We start from the raw sequence: 19,135 nt of genomic DNA, 5'->3' as shown, positions 1-19,135 counted from the left end.
AATTAACAACTCTTCATTGTTCTTCTTCTGATGTTTAAAAGTCAAGATTTTATCAACCACTTAAGTCTGCACTGTAAGTCTATCTTGATAAGAAGTATTTAGAGGCTGACTTTGTGTTTCCGATATTAATCTGCTTTAAAAGTCAAGGAATGAGTCAATTTAGCACAACATTAGCAAGTAACGAAACAAATAAGTTTGAACTTGAGTTAATTTTATTCGTCTTCAGTGCTACTTGACTTAGACCAGTTTGAATGACATCAAGACTCATTAAAATAACTTCTTCACTGCTGAAGCAATTGAATTTGAAAAATATACAGCCAAGTATCTGAAATTGTGTCTTTATGTGCTATGATATAATATATTTCGTTGAATCGATAAATGATTATTTCCTTCCAGAACGTCAAACATATAATGCTAGTATAAATCTTAAAGGATTCACAAATGATTGTGCAATATACACCAGCTTTTTTTCTATCTTATGTCTACTGTTACTTTACTGGTCTTACTTATTCGATACACATACTTTATCATCCCTTTAACTATAACCTCTTTTTCAGCTTCCTACTTTCGACCACCCAAACTATTCCATATTCCCACGCAAGTTTCTCGCGTCTCCAGTTGAAATCAGCTTGGCTGGAGCAAGTAGAACATGGGTGCCACCCGATGCAAGGATCGATAGTAGTGGGGAAACAGTTGATGGAAGCTGGAGGGAGAGCTGGAATCGAGGGTGGTGCATCTTGTAGGCAAGAGGAGTCAAAGGGAAAGGAGAAAAGCGCCAGCATTTCTGCGTCGGAGCAGTGCCTGTCGTGGCCGCAGCCTCTGTGATGTCGGTCCAGTTCTCTTCCGCGACGCTCTGAGAGAACAAGTTGCGATTCGGTTATCATATGTTCTGCTAAATATTACAACAACTTTTGTGATCATCATTTTCATTGAACTTAATCACTACCTGATTTGATTGATGAATTTTAGTTGATGGTGTTGATAGTTATGTTTATTTTTGGAGTTCATTGAGTTTTTTCTGAGTGAATTTGGTGATAAATATGCCCCGGTGTTACTTTTTTTCAACAATCATAACAACTTTCTAAAATTAATTTTGAATATGAAAACATTCAGATTTCGGTTATTTTGTGACTTTAATAGAAATTAATGAATTTTCTGCTCCAACGATTTTGTACTTTGGTAAGTGAAATTGCAGTGTTTACATCGGAATGTGTTCTATTGACATTGTTTGATTTGAAACTACTTTTAGTAATTTTTTTATCAACGCCAGGTTGGATTTTAAGCTGATGAAATTTGCTGATTGTTGCACGTGCTTCTTGTTGATTTATGTCTCTTGAGTAGTAGTCGAAGTCATGAATGAGAAAAAAAATTTTTGTTTTACTCGTAAGAAACATTTTCTCTCACTTGAATATAAAGGGATTTTTTCGAAGCAAGTATACGGGTAGGATTCGGTTATACGCTAAGATAAATAACAAGGGAAGATTGATCGAGTGAGCGAGAGATAAGAGAGAATACTCTTAGGGTTAGTGCAAAGAGTATTTGTGCTGATCTTTTTAAATTTCCTTCTCACGTATTCGTAAGTACAAAATTATTCAACAGTTACATACATACATAGATGCTGCCAAAATTTCCGTAGACTTATCTAGTGTTTTAAAAGAATAACAAATAGACAACGGATGTTGATGGTTCTTCTTTTTTTTTTAACTCAGTTGTATGGAAATGATATCATTGCATCTGTCCAAATTCTAACGGTGTCCTCGTGCTAAATGTGCACTGGAATTTTACTGAGACTAGCTCCATGTTTCACATGAAAATTTAGCGAATGTCCACTGTTCTGTTTGTTTGTGATTCTCTTCGTACTAGATTTTTACACTGATTTGCCTGACCTGTATACTGCTTGTAATATGACCAAACTTTCTTCTTTCTCGTTTTTAATAAAATTACTTTTTACGTATTTTTTTTAAATGTGCAGTGTTGGAATAAACTCAAATAATTCTACTTAAAACCATTTTCGGTGGGTTTGAAAAGATGTTCAAAGAATTTTAGTTCGCTTAATAAAGGAAAAAAAAATTGTTTCATAAATTTGCATTACATTTTGTTGGAATAATTTGGTGGAATGGGAAATGAATAATTTTATAGGATAAAAAGTGTAAAGAAAACAACATTCAATGTATTATGTTAATTAGTGATGGAGTGAGATATTTCATATGTGTGACAGCGATTGACGATAAACATTAGGATGACGGTGATACTGATCGTAACGATTGATGCTTGAAAAAAAGGATATAGTGACTAAGTTTGATCGTGGTCCATCGTCGTTGTAATGTAAAAGTTTCTTTTGCTGATTGATTAATTATTCTGTGTACAGTTGAGAATTTTTTTTAAAAGAATTCAAAATTTTATTTTTTTGACTGCTAAATTTTATGCATGGAATCAAAAAATTGATTTTCATCGATAAAACACAATTATTACTTGTTAAAATGAATAAACTATAAAAAGTGCAGTGATGCAGAATAAGTAAGAGACGTTATTTCTCTGAATAAACGTTGTTTTCAATTTTAATTACTATGCTTACTTCAACAGCATTCTCAAAATATCATTTTACGACCAATTTAATTTTAATTTATGTTAATGTTATGATTTTGTACAGTTTACAGAAGATTTTATCTAAAAAGTAAACTGCATTGAGATAAATAATAAAATTTGTTGAAAACAAAGATTCAGTCAAATAAAAATGAATAACATTTATTTACACTCTAAAAAAAGAGAATTGAGTCCCATAATTGGATTTACAACCCTGTGTTAATTAATCATTTTACAAAAAATAGTTGAGTCTTTTTTGAACTATTAATAGTAAATTCAACTATATATTTCTCTTAGTATAGAAAGTGACATGATAGATTGAAAATTTTCATGGCCGTAAATAATTTTAATATTTCAAAGTAAATAATCAATAGTATTCAATTAAATACTATAATACATTTATTTTCATGCAGTAATCATTGTTTTATTCATTTTTTTTGAAGATCTTATATTTATAATATAATTTCAAAAAAATTGAATATCGAAAACGTTTTATTAAAAATATTTAACAATTTTCATATATTCCAATCTTTTATTTTTACTGATTATCCATTTTACTGCATTTTACTGATCAATAAATTGATAAAGTTCGTACTAAGTAGTTTTCGCTCTCATCCACACAATCATCGTTTTATTGTAGATAAAAACATATAAAATAATAGCATTTGATATTCGTCTCCTTAGTTATTGAAGGTTCTATGAATAATTTTGTCATTATCATTTCATACTGTTCACTTGAGAGCTTTATAAAGTCATATACTCTTTAAGAATCAACATCGATTTGTAAGTTTGATATTTAATAAACATCAGAATAAAAAATAGTTGTTTGGTGCAATTAGAATGCTATTATTAAATTTGAAAGGGTATGTGGTTCATCGAGGATTTAAAGAAAAAAGATAAATTTTATCATTTTCTCGATCATTTTTGACAAAAAATTTTATAAAATTGAAAAAAAATTTTTATCTCCGAAAAAATTTATCGCACCAATAGCTAGGTAATTAGTGATTACTGTTCTTGGGAATTTGGGAATCATAGAATGTCAGTGGACTTATCTGTGATGGTAATTGTATTCACCATGGTGTCTATTTGTGATTGTAACATCTTTATTTTATTCTACGGCTTCTTAAGTAATGCAATTAAACTCCACTGATGAGATCTCCGTACCATGAATAGTCGATTTTGTGGTCGAGTGTGATATCTTAACACGCTTAGATTTATAGTATAGAACTGATTTGCTTAAGACTCAAATCTTGGAGTTAGAAGAATATTATCGTAAAAGTATTTTACAGTTTTTCACAGCTTGAGATAGATTTGTCTCTTCTATATCAATAGTATAGGATTCAAAACAAGAATTTTATAACTATAGGTTTCATTATTTAAAATGAAAGAAGGATTAGTAGTAATTTTTTAATCAATAATCAAGAAACTTTCGATGATGCATCCTGCATTCACTCTAAGATTATCGTTCTTTTTTTCAATCTCACTCTTCCAATACTCATCCCTTCCATTTGCAATTACACTTACTCAAGCTCTTAGACATAATGAAATCATCATCAGGTCATTCAGGAAAAACCCATTTATTTCATTTAAAATGCTCATACACGAATTGAAGTAAAAATTCACAAATTTTAGTAATATTTTCTTCGTAAAATATGTTCAACTAAAGTTTCTTACAATTCATGTTTCGAATGATATTAACATAATTATTCTCAAACTGATTTGAACAATCAATTAAATTAGATTTATTTAAGATTTCCATAATACAGATTAAAATGTAATAAAAAATGAGAATTTTATAAAACAGCAAAGAAGTGATAAAAATAATTCGTGAAAAATTTCTTAAAAAAAATTCAATTTGATATTCGTTACCATTAGAGTTGACAAATGGTCTTCGCAAAATGTAAAGTTTAATTATTCAATCCAAGAATTTCTTCTTGAAAAAAATGTAATAAATTTTGTGGATGGGTAAAAGGAATGGTAGGATATATGTGTAATAGTTAAGGCGAAAGATAAAGCTCATTGGCTGACTGCATAACGACTACCACTACTTACCTAGCAGTACAACACGTACTGGAGTCACTTCACTCGTTTCAATCTCAGGCCTGTGCAACAGTAGTAATGGCTCCGAGTTGTTTGCAGTTTTATTAGCTTACTATTATAAGAGTTAGAGCACCGGTGTCCTAATGAATTTTGGTGATTAGTATTCTAAACAATTAAATAACTACATAAATAAATAGAACATCCAAATTGAATGAAACCAAATGAAATTATATTTCATGAAGCAACTTGAATTAAGTTATTACTTCAATATGTAGTGAATAATCGGATCCAGTGATTTTTTTTTCCTTTTTTTTATATTGCGGTTGAACTGAGGTTATTCGTGTTGCTGCACTCGATTTCTCTGCAGTCCTAAATATTCATAGTGTGAAGAATAAGAACCTACGATTTTCTGAATAGAAAAATGTGTGAGTATGTGTGAGTAAGTTTTCGTAAAAGGGAGAGAAACAATTCACTAAGCGCCTTCGTTAGTACATCAACTTAACTAGAGAAACGGTTAGTCTGGGTTTACCCCTATCGATCTTTTGTACAAAAATAATTGTGGTGGTTGGGTTCGTTAGGTAAAGTTTTTTTGTGATACTTGTGAAACTGCAGAAAACAAACATTATTTTTTAAAAAGTCCAATTAAATACTCAGTAGTTTCCACACGACTGAATGAAAATTATTTCATAACTTGATAGGTACATGGAGGAAAAATTCTAATAAAAAATATTGGAAACTCCAAGAAAATTACCGTGCAGCACAGTCAACTGGACGCAAGATGTCACTCTTATACAATCTATCGATCAACAATAGAAAAATTATTGTACTGACACGGTCAATTTGACTAACCTGAATAGGATAGAGAAATTAAATAAACAATCTAAGTTTTATAAACATAGAATTTTTTTAATTTATCTTACTTAAAACTAATATTACAAAAATATGTATAAATGTAGAAAAATTACAAGTTATTTATAGCCAATGAAATAATAAAAGTAAAAAATGAACTTGACAATATTAAAAATTTAAAATATTAATCTAAGTTCTACTACATGTATAAATTGAGCTAATTCACTAAATTTGGGTATTTCAGCACAAGAAATTCACTTTTAAAGGCGTCCTCGGAACGGAACTATATATCCATATCGATTTTGATATTTTAAAATTTTACGTATTCACAATGTTCTTTTTAAACACCCCGTTGAAAAGTATGAAAAGTATGTTTTTACGACGCACGTGTACAAATGTGTGCACGCATGCGTTGAACCTTTGTTATCACAAAGCTGTATGATAATTTTAACAAATTTTTCTCAATTTTCTAAAATATATCTATCAATATCTATGGGCCTTTAATCACCTGTGAGCTTGCAATGAGAGAGGAAGTGAAATTTTACCGTGATGCAATAGAAAAATTCCAGGACAAAAAAGTAAAGTGTGTGTTTATCCTCTAATTTTTCTTCCAAATTCTATCGATTATTCTTTGTTTGAAAATTTACCGTGCTAAACAATAAAAATTATCAGCTAAACTATGATATTTCCTCATTTAAATCTGTATAAAAATCACCAGACTGATAAAATGCGTCCAACTTATGGTGTTAGACTATAATTTTTATTTTGCATTTTTTTTTCTCCGTGTATGTTTTTAACTCGAATATTTTTACTTTACTTATTATAGCCTTGTTGAGATACGAATACGTTATATAATAGTAAAAAAATAAGGAAACTGGGTTGAACATTATTATTGGTAGTGAATAGGCAATCAAAAATATTGTTAAATATTTAGTTACTATTATTATATTTTTTTTTTACTGAAAAAAATTGTTGATTAAATTTTATCTGATGAAGTCCATGACATTTAATTGAAATGCATCGGTGTTCTGTGAGTTCAGTTTTAGTTTTGATAAATTAGATATCATTTAATAGATGAAATAAATTGTATGAAACTAATTAAAATAACTATATCAGGCAGAACAATTTATACCTAAAATTCATTCCATATCAATCATAGTGATAATTTAAATTTACATTAAAAAAGTGTTTTTTTTGTGTCAGAAATTAACTTAGAAATTTTTTCCATTTACAGAGAATCTATATGGAAAGAATAATATTATTAGTAATACTTAAATATTAATCTACTAATACAGTTTTGAGTTGCTAAAAATTGATTGGATTTTAATCATATTTTTTTAATCATATCGAAGAGAAGTAATTGGTTCATCTCAAGTTTACTAATTATGTTTAATGACAGTTTAAAAAGCTAATTATTGTCTCTTTAGACTCATAAACTGGGATTCAAGTAAACAATACACATTTGAAATAACATTAATTATAAGTCTATTTAGTTTTTTATTATAACTTTTATTATTTTTTTTAATTTTAAAAATTGAATTAAATCACATAAAATAAAGAACAAACATGTTTTAAATATTGAAATGAAATAATTATTTATTGTAATGCCATTTTCAATATTTCTGTTTAAATTTGAACAGATTTTCTGTTAGGGATATTTTCTAATGACATTTTCGGTGAAATTTTCTACTATAAAAATTTTTTTTTACATATCTCATGTGTGTTAGGAAATTATTTGAACTTTACTAGTATGTAATGAAATAAATGAATGTTATTTTGACAAAATAAACATTTAAGTAGATTTTAATGGCTTTATTATTTAGAGATTTACATAAAGTACAATAATTTCTTGAACATAATACATAAGCTTATCTATTTACAATATATTTACAATTATTTGAGGCGCATACAATGTAGCTTATAATACAACCATGCAAATCTTACTTTATTTAAAATCCATGAAAATGATGGTGATAAAATTTCATATGACTGTAGATGCAAATTAAAACCTACATTATACAACATCTTTCCTATAATAAAATAATCGTGTTTATCGATTATTATTAAATGAACAATTCAAAATTCAGACCGATCTTCTAAATGTAATATTATAATGTCACCTATTTTAATATCATTACTTTCAAAATGTACTGTTTTTACTGTTAATAATTGTTACATTGTAATTAAATAGCAAGATAGTACATCTTTAAACACCATGATATTTGAAATATTTATCATTGCTAGGGCCAGGAATTTCGCTGACCTAAAAAAAAGAAGATCATCAGATAATCTTTATTATAATGAATAATAATTTAATATGAAAGTATTAGAATGAAAGTTATGTTTCAGTAAATGAACAATTAAAAATATTAATTGCGTCGTAAACACTAATAACTTGAATTAATTCAAATAAAGAGAAAATTTAATAAAATTAAAATACAACTAAATGAATTTCCAATAAAGAAAAAGCAACAAAAATTCGTTTATATATTACTGTCATTAAAGCTATGCATAGCCGAAAAATCGGATGGAACAGTGAATCTGCATCTAGTACATTCTACGGTACTTATTCCAGTACTTTTACCAGTATATCAACAAAGAAAAAAGCAAAAAAACAGTTCATTTACTGAAACATATACTTTTTTTTAACTAGGTGTTGTCCTTTTTTTTATAATAAGTGAAAGAACATCTTTTTCATTTATTTGTAAGGCTAAAGATTTTTTTTTTATTGGAGAAATTTCACTAAACGTGCTTGATAAAATTTACCCAGATGGTTTTGTAATAATGTTTACGCGTAGTTCGTAAAATTTCTAAGATTCTGGAGGTATCACGCAGTTAACCCAAAGTTAAGGGTAATTTCTCACGGAAAATTTTCTCAGTGTACCAGTACGATAAGAATTACCAGGTTTCTGTCAAAAATTCTCGTATTTTTATTAAAAATGACTGAGCATTATAAATTTTTTTCTAATTTGTTTCAGAAAAACTTTATTACTCGTCATTTGAGCTCACTCTATAAATATATAGAGTGGAATGTTACGCCTCAGTAACAGAATAGTCTCTTTTTCGAGTCAAGACCCAATCGTCATCTACTCACCATGGGTGCGGAGACCACGAAGAATATACTTTAGATGGAGAATTAAAGAAATAGGAAAGGTTCTCAGTGCTTTACAAACCACACTGGAACATTTAATTTTCTCAAAGAAAGATAGAGATTTGTTTTTATGATAGTCAATTCTTTATTTAATTTCTGTCATCTTTTTACTCACTAAATTGTTTTACAGCTTGGTTAACAGGTAGCTAGGTAGCAGAAGGTTGTATACGCGTGAAAGGCTGCAGTTGCTTGGTTTGGTTGACGCTTCGATTCTCGGCTCTCGGCGTTGGTGCGGCGTCTTTCGGCGTTGTCGAGATGCGTTTATGATTTTATGGCTGTCTTGGTGAAAGGTTGTCGTTGGCTCGTTGGAAATCTTCGCGGAAGCCTTCTAGTTGACTGATCTTCTTTCTTCTTACACTCCCGATTTTTGTTTTAATAATATTTGTTAAGAGATAAATAAAAATGAATTTAAATATGCAATTTGTTTGAGAGAAAATCCACGTAGGATTTATTTAATCTCAAATGAGTATATTTCAAGCCCAAAAATTTATTTTTAAATTTTAGAGTTGAATCAAGAATTAATTTAAAAATATTCTTTGGAAGCTTCTAGATTGGCGTTCTCCAATCCAAAGTTTTAATTAATTTAATTATTTAGGCCTAGCCCTAATTTCCTCCAATCATCTACGCAATTTTTCCCTTCTTCTTTTGGCTCTAGTGCCCCCCCCCACGCAGGATTCACCTGTGTCTATCTAGCATGCGCTCTGAAGCTTTATGTCCCCCACATGGTTTTTACCTGAGCTACCTTTGCGTAGATCCTTTTCCTGGCGTCTCTATTTTTTATTATTGATTTTTTTCTTCTCTTTACCTGCTTACTTTCCTTTTCTTCTGTGTTCCTGTTACTTCTGTTTCCTTGCTTCCACCGCTTGTTATTAAGATTTTTATAAAAAAAAAATACTTAGATTCAGGTTATAACATGGAAGTTTTTCTAAAAAAATTTTCTCCGTTTAGGCTGACATTAATATTTTTTACCTGGAATTCAACAGTTTATTTTTAGTTTCAAAACAGTGAAAATTTTAATATGTTAAAAATTCAATTATCAAACAGTTCAATTACTAATTCTTTAGTAGAAAAGAGTTAAATTGTAAAACACAGTACTCTTGTTCCCTTTTACGTCACGAAGCTCAGTTATTCAGGATTCGTCGCTAAGGAATAAGACAAAGATCAGTCCGAGCAGTGATTAAATAAATTAGAAAATCAGTTAACTTCAAATGAAAAATAATTTTTTTTACCTATTTGACACCTTTTTAAAATTAACAATTAGTTCTTTCGAAATGCATCCAATCGATGTTTATATAGATGGATTTTAAAGTAATTAGACTAAAATAATTATTGATCAGTGCTAAGCGTATTATATTAGATTTACGGTAATAAATCCTTATTTCAACAAAGAAATAATCGTTATATTTACATGATTTAAAACTGCCGCCAAAACGGTTTAAATGTTGGTAGAGAGCAAAATATTTTTAATTTAGCAGTATTTTGAATCAGACAGTAAATCGGTTATAATTGTACGGTAAAATTTACATGTACTTGTACATCAACTTCAACAAGTTTAAATGATTTTGAAACGTTAAATTTAGTGACTCTTCACCTGTTAATAATTTTTCATCGCTAGTGTAATTTTCATTTACGATGTTAGCTATCGACCATGATTCATAAAAGTAATACGAATGTAATTATACCATTTATTTTTTGCTTTATTCGAATATTTTGTTTTGAATACAAACTGTTAAACTAACAATGAAAAATGTTACTTTAAAAACTTAAAGTTAGTGAATTAATAATAACTCTTAAATAAAAAATTTGTAATTAAAAGTAACTGTAAAGAAGTAAATTAAAAATTCAACGTTTTTAACTTATAACTGTACATGAAATTTCCTAAACATTGTCGATGACTTCTTATTTCATGAACAACTGTAGGATAATTCTACGTTTTGTACGAATATTCAATGATGTAGAGTAAAATTTGATATTTTAGCTAAACTTTAATGAATTTTATTGAAATTCACTCATAAAATTAAAAAGTCCGACTAAAAATTACAATACATGTGTTAAGTAGTTTTCAATGTGCGCTTCAAAACACGCAAAAACAAACATGCAAATTGGATAGAATTTGGTATAATGCATGATTTTTTAATCTTAAAAAGTAATCAAAATTCATCAGTGCTGAGTTGGTTTGGGTATTTGAAATGAATGTAGCTTCTGATTGAAAAATCCGAGTAAAAATAAATAGGCCAAAAAGAAGCCCAAAACACGCCTAAAATGAAAAATAACTCCAATACAGGGCCGATTGAAGCCCAATCTTGACTTAGATAAATTTTCAGTGCCAAAAACAAGCCGATTACAGGCCTAAATTTTGGAGGAGCCCAATTGAAGCCCAAAAATATTTTCTAGGCCCACAATACGTCCAAAAATATTTTGCAGGCCTGAAACACGCCTAATTTAAGCCCAAAAATATTTTGCAGGACTAAAAAGCGCCCAATTTAAGCCCATTTTCTAGGATCATATTCGACAATGATGACAATAAATTATTACAAATGTAAATTTGTAGCACCGAAAGTTAATTTGATGATAAGTTTTCATGACAATTTTTTTTTCTTTTCTAGATTTTTAAAATATTGTAAAATAATAAAATGAGAACAACTATTATTAAAAGTTAGTTTATTGAAAATGACAGATTCAAATACAGAATCAAAGATAAGATGTCTAATGTTAGCTAGTCTCAGTTTTAAACTGAAGATAAAGAAACTCTCCCCTCGTTGCTATAAACAATCTAATCGTCAAGCAATTGTCATCAACTAACAAACTGTCATTAGTCAATCCACCCGAGTCAGAATTTTACTCTTATTTTTGCCGCTGAATCTGCTTACGATACTTTATTTAAAATAAAATTTTTGTCTTCATCCAGAATATCTACACGTTTTCCATAATTATTAAAAAAAAATTATTAAGTTACTTTTAATAATCAGTGATTATTAATTGCAACTTTTAAATATTTTTTTTATTATTTTGTATATTTTAATTAATTTTTCATTATAAGATTGAGTTACCATTAATAGTATTTCATTTATAATATTAATTATTGTGGATTTAAATAAGTAAAAAATTCATAAATTCGACGCATCGCAGTGGATGCAGGGACCTGGACTCCCCGGGGCGTAAAAATTGAACTTATTTTGATTTTATTCACCCTGCTTCAACATTTAATTTCAGTTTGAAATCATAAACCTGCAGGTTCATTTTATATAATAAAAATTGCGCTAACTTTAAACTGATAAACCTGCATAATTCCACTTTCAGGGCTTAAGGTTCAACTTAGGTTATTCATTTTTAGGAACTAGTTTTGAAACTACTTTGGCCCTAACAAACCTGAATCCAAACTACTTACATTCTATTATCCTGAAAATGAATCATCTAAGTTGAACCTTAAGCCCTGAAAGTGGAATTATGCAGGTTTACCAGTTTAAAGTTAGCGCAATTTTTATTATATAAAATGAACCTGGGGGTTTATGATTTCAAACTGAAATTAAATGTTGAAGCAGGGTGAATACAATTAAAATAAGTTCAATTTTTACGCCTCGGGTCGATCTCTCGACGTTAAGCAAAATTTCTCGTGTACAGAACTTGGATAGGTGACCGCCGGGAACACCAAAGATTTTTTTCTACCTCCTGCTGGACCCCCTGAATGAAAAAATCCCACTGAACCTCCTGAATTTTTTTTGACGTTAAACCCCTTGAAATTTTTAGCCCGCTGAAGCCCATGAATTTGTTTGAAATATTATGCCGCTGAAGGTGCTGAATCGGGAATTATGAAGGGAGTTCAGCGGCAAAATATAAAAATATTTTATATTATTTTTCTTGTACGGAAAAATAATTTTTTCCCGCTGATGCTCCTTACTTTCAGGAGGTTCAGCAGCAAAATAAGAGTAAAATTCTGACTAGGGAAGAAAATATTTTTGGGCTTCAATTAGGTGTATTTTAGGCCTGCAAAATAGTTTTAGGCCTGCAAAATATTTTTGAGCTCGAATTGGGCGTATTGTGGGCCTAGAAAATATTATCTGCATAAATGAAATTTACGTCACGAATGTTTAGTAAAATTACTATACAATTATATATGTAAAAAACTTCTATTACATGTACATTAGAATTACTACAGAATTTTTGACAGTGAATGTTTTTAGAATTTTCTAGATTCTGAAGAAATAAATAAAAAATGTTGAAGGCTTTCAAAGATTGAGCTTTTTTCATGGAAACCAAATACTTTGATGTACTTTTCCAATATTTTAAAAAAAAGGAGAGTACAGTGGAACGAGGAGGCAAAGTAAAACGCTCGAGAAAATTTACTAATTCATTGAAATAAAGTTAAAAAACGTTTTATTACTGCGCTTTGATAAATAATCAATTATTTAATTTATTAACAGATTAGAAGTTATAGATATATTAGTTAATTTTTTAGTTTACGTTTTTTTTCGTGTTCCACTTTACCCTACCTTTCCGTACTTTCATTAATTAAAATATACAAATTTATTGAAAAAAAATTAACTGACTTCATGATGTAATCTCTTGCGAAATTCCCTCAGGTTTAAAAATTTTTTAATGAACAGATATTCATTTGACGTATATGTAATTAAATACCTCAAATTACTATCTAACACGTTGAAGAAACTAGTATTCCACTAAAGTGCTTAATTCATCTGTAATGCACTGATGATACCTTGGATATAGCGTGACTAGCCTCATAGCTTGATGTGTCAGGCCAGTGATATTAATAGCCTCTAGCATTCCGTGACTGCCCTTCACTTTACATCTCATTTTTTCTAATTTTTTCCAATCATGTTATCATTGGATATAAAAATATTATTGAGATCTTTTTTTTCTATTACACATATTTCTCAATCATTAACGCCCGTATAAACAATAAAAGTCAATGGCTTGTAGGATGATGGTTGTGGATGAGCTCAAGGAATACTTTTTTAAATGATTAAAATTACAAATGAATTGATTTGAATAAAACTCTTAAAAAAGAAAATCAGATGTGATGATATCGACTTTATTTCTAGAAATTTTATTATATTCTATTTTTTCTATTAGATTTGATGACAATCAATCATTTTCCTATTTAACGAAAATTATTATTATTAGCGCAAGTACATCCATGATCGATTAATGTGTACACTGAAAAAAAAGTTTTATCACTGCAGACAAAAATTTCGTTACCATAACGATATTTGTTTTAGCGTATGACTTAAACTAAAGTTTCGCTATAGTAAAGAAACGTTTGGTTACCGTAGAGAGAACAAGTTTTCGCGTAGGGGGCATACTAACAATAATGGTGGAAATGAAAAATGCCATAACCTTATTCATGCCACTTCAAGCAATTAATTGAAATATTTAACTGATTTGGAATATTGTGGATTAAAAATAACTTAATTTTACACTATTAAGGACGGTATGGTTCTCGCAGATATACATATATTATCATGATGATACTATTTAATGAGGATAATTTAAAACTGTAAATTCATAAATAAAAATACGTGTATGTTGTTCATAAGTTCAAATTTGTAATTTATAATTATTGAAATATAGTTAGGTTCTTAATATTCTTCTCTTTTTATAAACAAATATGATGTATGAACCATGAACGAAGTTCAAACGATGAAATAGAGCACAATTATAATATCCATCTGATCATGAGGAATAACAATCAATTAATAAAATTTCTAATTAAGTAAATTTACTTTAACAGTTCACACGTGCAGTAACGTTGATATTCAAATACCGAACTATAATTTCTGCAGCATTACTATAGTATCGTTCAACGCAGTTTAAGTCCCACAATAAAACAAATTTAAGCTCCACGCCAAAACTGTAGTTTTAGTCCCGTACACGGAGAAAAAATTCCGTTAATTTTTATTTAAAAATCCATACAAAAATTACCGTGCTGCTCAAGAATGTGAGTTCAAACTTACTGAAAAGTAAAAAGTAATGATCAACATACAAAAATTATAAGTTACATAAGAAAATGTATCATTCAGTTTTTTGAAAATTACTTTGGCAGCACCAGAAAATTTAGTGTTCCACAGCACCTGAAAATTTAGTAACGTTAGCTGTGATAACTACGTAACCGACAAACAATTTTATTTAAGTTTAGTGATAATTTTTTTGGTTATATAAACAAATAAATAAATAAATTAGGTTCATTGATAATTAACTTTCTTAACTAATTAATTCGTTGGAATGAAATACGGCACACGTTTTACAATACTGCCCCCCCCCTATCCCTACGATCGGGATCTTACGCAGAAAACCTGTGTCGTCGATACAACCACCCGGCTCTCCGAAGAGATCTTCCTCTCCCGCTCACGGTGGCCCGAGAAAAATCATATAAATGACTTTTGTCTCGGCCGGGACTCGAACCCGCGACCCATCGTGTGTCAAGCTGACGCTTACCCATGAGTCCACCGCGTCAATCCGTTTAAGCTTATCATAAATTGTTAAGATATAACGTGTTGCCGCCAATATTGAATCGTAACGAAAAATATGAATGTCATCTTTGTTTACAATATGGAAAAAGTAACTATAGCACTGAGGGTGTTCACACAATCAAAAACAAAAGCCGTAAGATGTACGCATGCGTACAAACCAATTTTTAACTTATTATGATGTTAGTATGCACGCGTACGTCTTAAATTGTACGTTTTACGGCTTATGTTTTTGATTGTGTGAACGGTCTTACAATACAAAGAAAGATTGTGTTGGACCGATAATTCGAAGATTCCCGACCCAGCACGGAAACTCTCGAGAATAGAAAAAATTATAGGAGAGCACCCGAATTTTTCCTACCACACGGATCATAATAAATTATATACAGATTCTCATTTTTTTCTAGTCACTTACTAATTTTTGTTTAAAGTTTGAATAAAAATTAATATTTATCGAATATTACCGTGCTGCATAAGAATTTTTACTTTTACTCTTCTTAATAAATATTGAATCTATAATAAAAATTTTAAAAGGATTACTAATTTTTCTTTGAAGGTTGTCTTAATTTTTTAGGGAATTGACATTTGCGCGTGGATTGTTGTGCTGAGCACGGTAATTTTTATTGGAATTTTTTCTCTGCAATGATAAAACTTTTTTTCAGTGTACTATTTATCATTAAATAATTATTTTAGGCTTGAAATTATACTCATTAGATTGATTGGACAATTATCAAAGTCTTATACACAGTGGTTAGAAGAATGGTTCTTGTCGAAATCTTAAGACTTGTCCATTGAAACACTGATTAAGTAACATTAAAGTCATTATATTGCAATCATCACTTCACATGGTAGGAGTTGGTGACACTACTTGATTAACTGATTAGTCAATCGACCATAATCAAACTTATCCTTAGGTAGATCAATTAACTGATTACTTTAGATTTAATGTAGTCAGATCAAATTGAATCATAGTTAAGTTAGGCAATAAAAGTTTCCACGATCATGATAAAATTAACAACAGCATGATGATGATTTTGCTCAAGTTTCATGCTTTACAAAAGTTTATCATTGAAATTAGATCGCTGATAAATCGTACTGTAAATTTTAGTGTTTTATTTTAAAACGTTAAAATTGTTTTAAAATAAAACACTAAAATTTACGGTGTCAAATCTGACGGAATATAGTTATTTCTTAGATTTACAGTATATTTTTTAGTTATATCTTTAAACTTAAATAAAAGTAAAAGTTATGATGATATTGATAAATAAATATGTATAAAAATAGCAGTCTTACGTCATAGAAATATAACATAAGAGTCACTGTTGTAACCTTTTTATTAAAATAACATTGGTATGTAGTCTACTGATTATAACATAAAACTAATGATGGCGATGTTTTGTTGCAGTTACAATGACATGTAACTTTTATGTAATATAAAAATTAGTTATATAACATAAAACTTCGATCGATTAGAAAACTGTCATACCGATAAATTTGCGTGAGAATCAACAAAAATAGCTGCCACAGTAAGTGATTTTTTAACTTTTTGAGATCAAATATCTCAAACATAAAATTGAATTTGAAAAAAGTGAGGCGACTAAAATATTCCTCAAAGTATAAGGAAAAATTTTTTTCCTTTCAAGTATGCCTGATTTTTGTTTCATTTACGAGATATTACAGAAAATATGTGGATTCATCGGAAAAATTTTAATTAAAAAAAAAATATAACGTGGCTGATTTTTTTCGGCTGGGAATTAGTCCATTAAATTCAGCGCATTTTTTTTACGAAATGAGCCCGATCTTGACTTGTACCACAAAATTTCGTATTTAAAATGCACATTGACTTGACTAGTAGATATTAACTTGATCTTAACATTTCACAATAGAAATCAAACATGAATCATTCCATCTAATGATACCTCAGTAAATCTCAAATTTGAAAATGTTTTCTTTTAATACACTAAAAATATTTTAATGACTTCACATATTTGATAAACGTTATTATCGTTTTTAAAATACTTTCAAGTAATGACGTTATATTAAAACACTGCTTATGCATTATAATAAAACACTTTCAAGTAATAAGACTGTTTTTCCAGTTATGCTTTCAATATCTTTTCTTATTATTAAAAAAAAAAAATTAACTCGTCGACTATCTAATATAAGAATATCTTGATCATATTAATGATGGCATCAAATCAGTAATTTAAAGGAGTCTCCCACTAATTATAATCGTTGAATTGTACTTAAGATCTCAAACATGCTAAACTAGATAACTCAATGCTATCAACAATTTCACCAATTCTCATCTTACTAATTCAATTTAAATAAATCGATCACTCTTTCTCTCGTATCCGTTACCACTATCTTTACTGATTCTACTTTTCACCTATTATCGGCGTAAAAAGTATAGGCCCCTCACTTTCAAAAGCGATATAGAAAAAAATAATAATCTCATTAAGTTGCGTGAGGAATCAATGGAAAGAGAAACCGATTCTACAACTTCTCTGAAAATTTCAATACAATGAATTAAAAACTTCGCGAGTTACAGAATTTTTTAGAGTAAAAAACCATGTTTTTAGCGGTCAATTTTTCATGAGGGAAGTTTACACGATCGTAGCAATGCGAAAAATATAGGGATCGAATTGAAAATTTTATCGTAGTTAGGGAAGACGTTTAAAAATAAAATTAAGTTGGAAAAAAAAATTTTTTTTAATAAACAAAAAAGTTACAACAAATAATATCAGAGGACAATATCTCGGCACCAAATGATGATAGAAAAATGAGACAACATCGACATGAAAGAAAAAAAATTATAGAGAATGTATCGTGAATAATAGATAGCAAAAAAAAAAGAAACCGCGAAAATACATAACATTTAAAAAATCATGCAGGTGTTTATGACAGTCATTAACGGCAAGGATAATCCATCGTAAACCTTTTCTTCTTATATATAAGCTTAAACATATAAAAGTAAGAAAAAAACTATATTTTTCAACAAACATCATAAAAGAATGACACTCAGAAGGGCGTAAAATAGGTAAAATATTTAAGGGGCAAAAGAAGATAGACACAACTTGCACGGAAGCATCCAGTACAGAAAATAAGGAAAAGAAAACATGATTTTCTCACCTTTAAAAATCTGTAACTTTTTTCAATATTAATATTAAGGAATAAAAATTTGCAGACTAATAGAGAATAGTCTGATCTATAATTCCATCTACTTAAAAAAATTATTAACCGCGAATTAGCTCGCGGGCACAGATTTTTGAAGGTGAGAAAATCATGTTTTCTGTGCCTTCTGCTCTTAAATTGATGCTCTCATAATTGCCCGCGAGCTAATTCGCGGTTAATAATTTTTTTAAGTAGATGGAATTATAGATCAGACTATTCTCTATTAGTGTGCAAATTTTTATTCCTTAATATTAATATTGAAAAAAGTTACAGATTTTTAAAGGTGAGAAAATCATGTTTTCTTTTCCTTATTTTCTGTACTGGATGCTTCCGTGCAAGTTGTGTCTATCTTCTTTTGCCCCTTAAATATTTTACCTATTTTACGCCCTTCTGAGTGTCATTCTTTTATGATGTTTGTTGAAAAATATAGTTTTTTTCTTACTTTTATATGTTTAAGCTTATATATAAGAAGAAAAGGTTTACGATGGATTATCCTTGCCGTTAATGACTGTCATAAACACCTGCATGATTTTTTAAATGTTATGTATTTTCGCGGTTTCTTTTTTTTTTGCTATCTATTATTCACGATACATTCTCTATAATTTTTTTTCTTTCATGTCGATGTTGTCTCATTTTTCTATCATCATTTGGTGCCGAGATATTGTCCTCTGATATTATTTGTTGTAACTTTTTTGTTTATTAAAAAAAATTTTTTTTTCCAACTTAATTTTATTTTTAAACGTCTTCCCTAACTACGATAAAATTTTCAATTCGATCCCTATATTTTTCGCATTGCTACGATCGTGTAAACTTCCCTCATGAAAAATTGACCGCTAAAAACATGGTTTTTTAC

At 29.1% G+C, this 19,135-nt stretch overlaps 1 protein-coding gene across 1 annotated transcript in view; it reads left to right on the top strand.

The window, feature by feature from the left end:
• Positions 1-825: 825 nt before the first annotated feature.
• Positions 826-19,135, top strand: part of KaiR1D (Kainate-type ionotropic glutamate receptor subunit 1D) — a 472,789-nt gene continuing 454,479 nt past the window's right edge. Inside the window, exon 1 of the mRNA XM_035088617.1 lies at positions 826-1,179. The gene's annotated coding sequence lies outside the window, so the exon portion shown is untranslated. The remainder of the gene's footprint in view (positions 1,180-19,135) is intronic.

This window comes from Chelonus insularis, unplaced genomic scaffold (assembly GCF_013357705.1).
Source record: "Chelonus insularis isolate UGA/USDA-ARS -01 unplaced genomic scaffold, ASM1335770v1 contig_55_pilon, whole genome shotgun sequence".
NCBI lineage: Eukaryota > Metazoa > Arthropoda > Insecta > Hymenoptera > Braconidae > Chelonus > Chelonus insularis.
The sequence above is the reverse complement of the archived record's forward strand: the minus strand, read 5'-3'. Positions and strand labels throughout refer to the sequence as shown.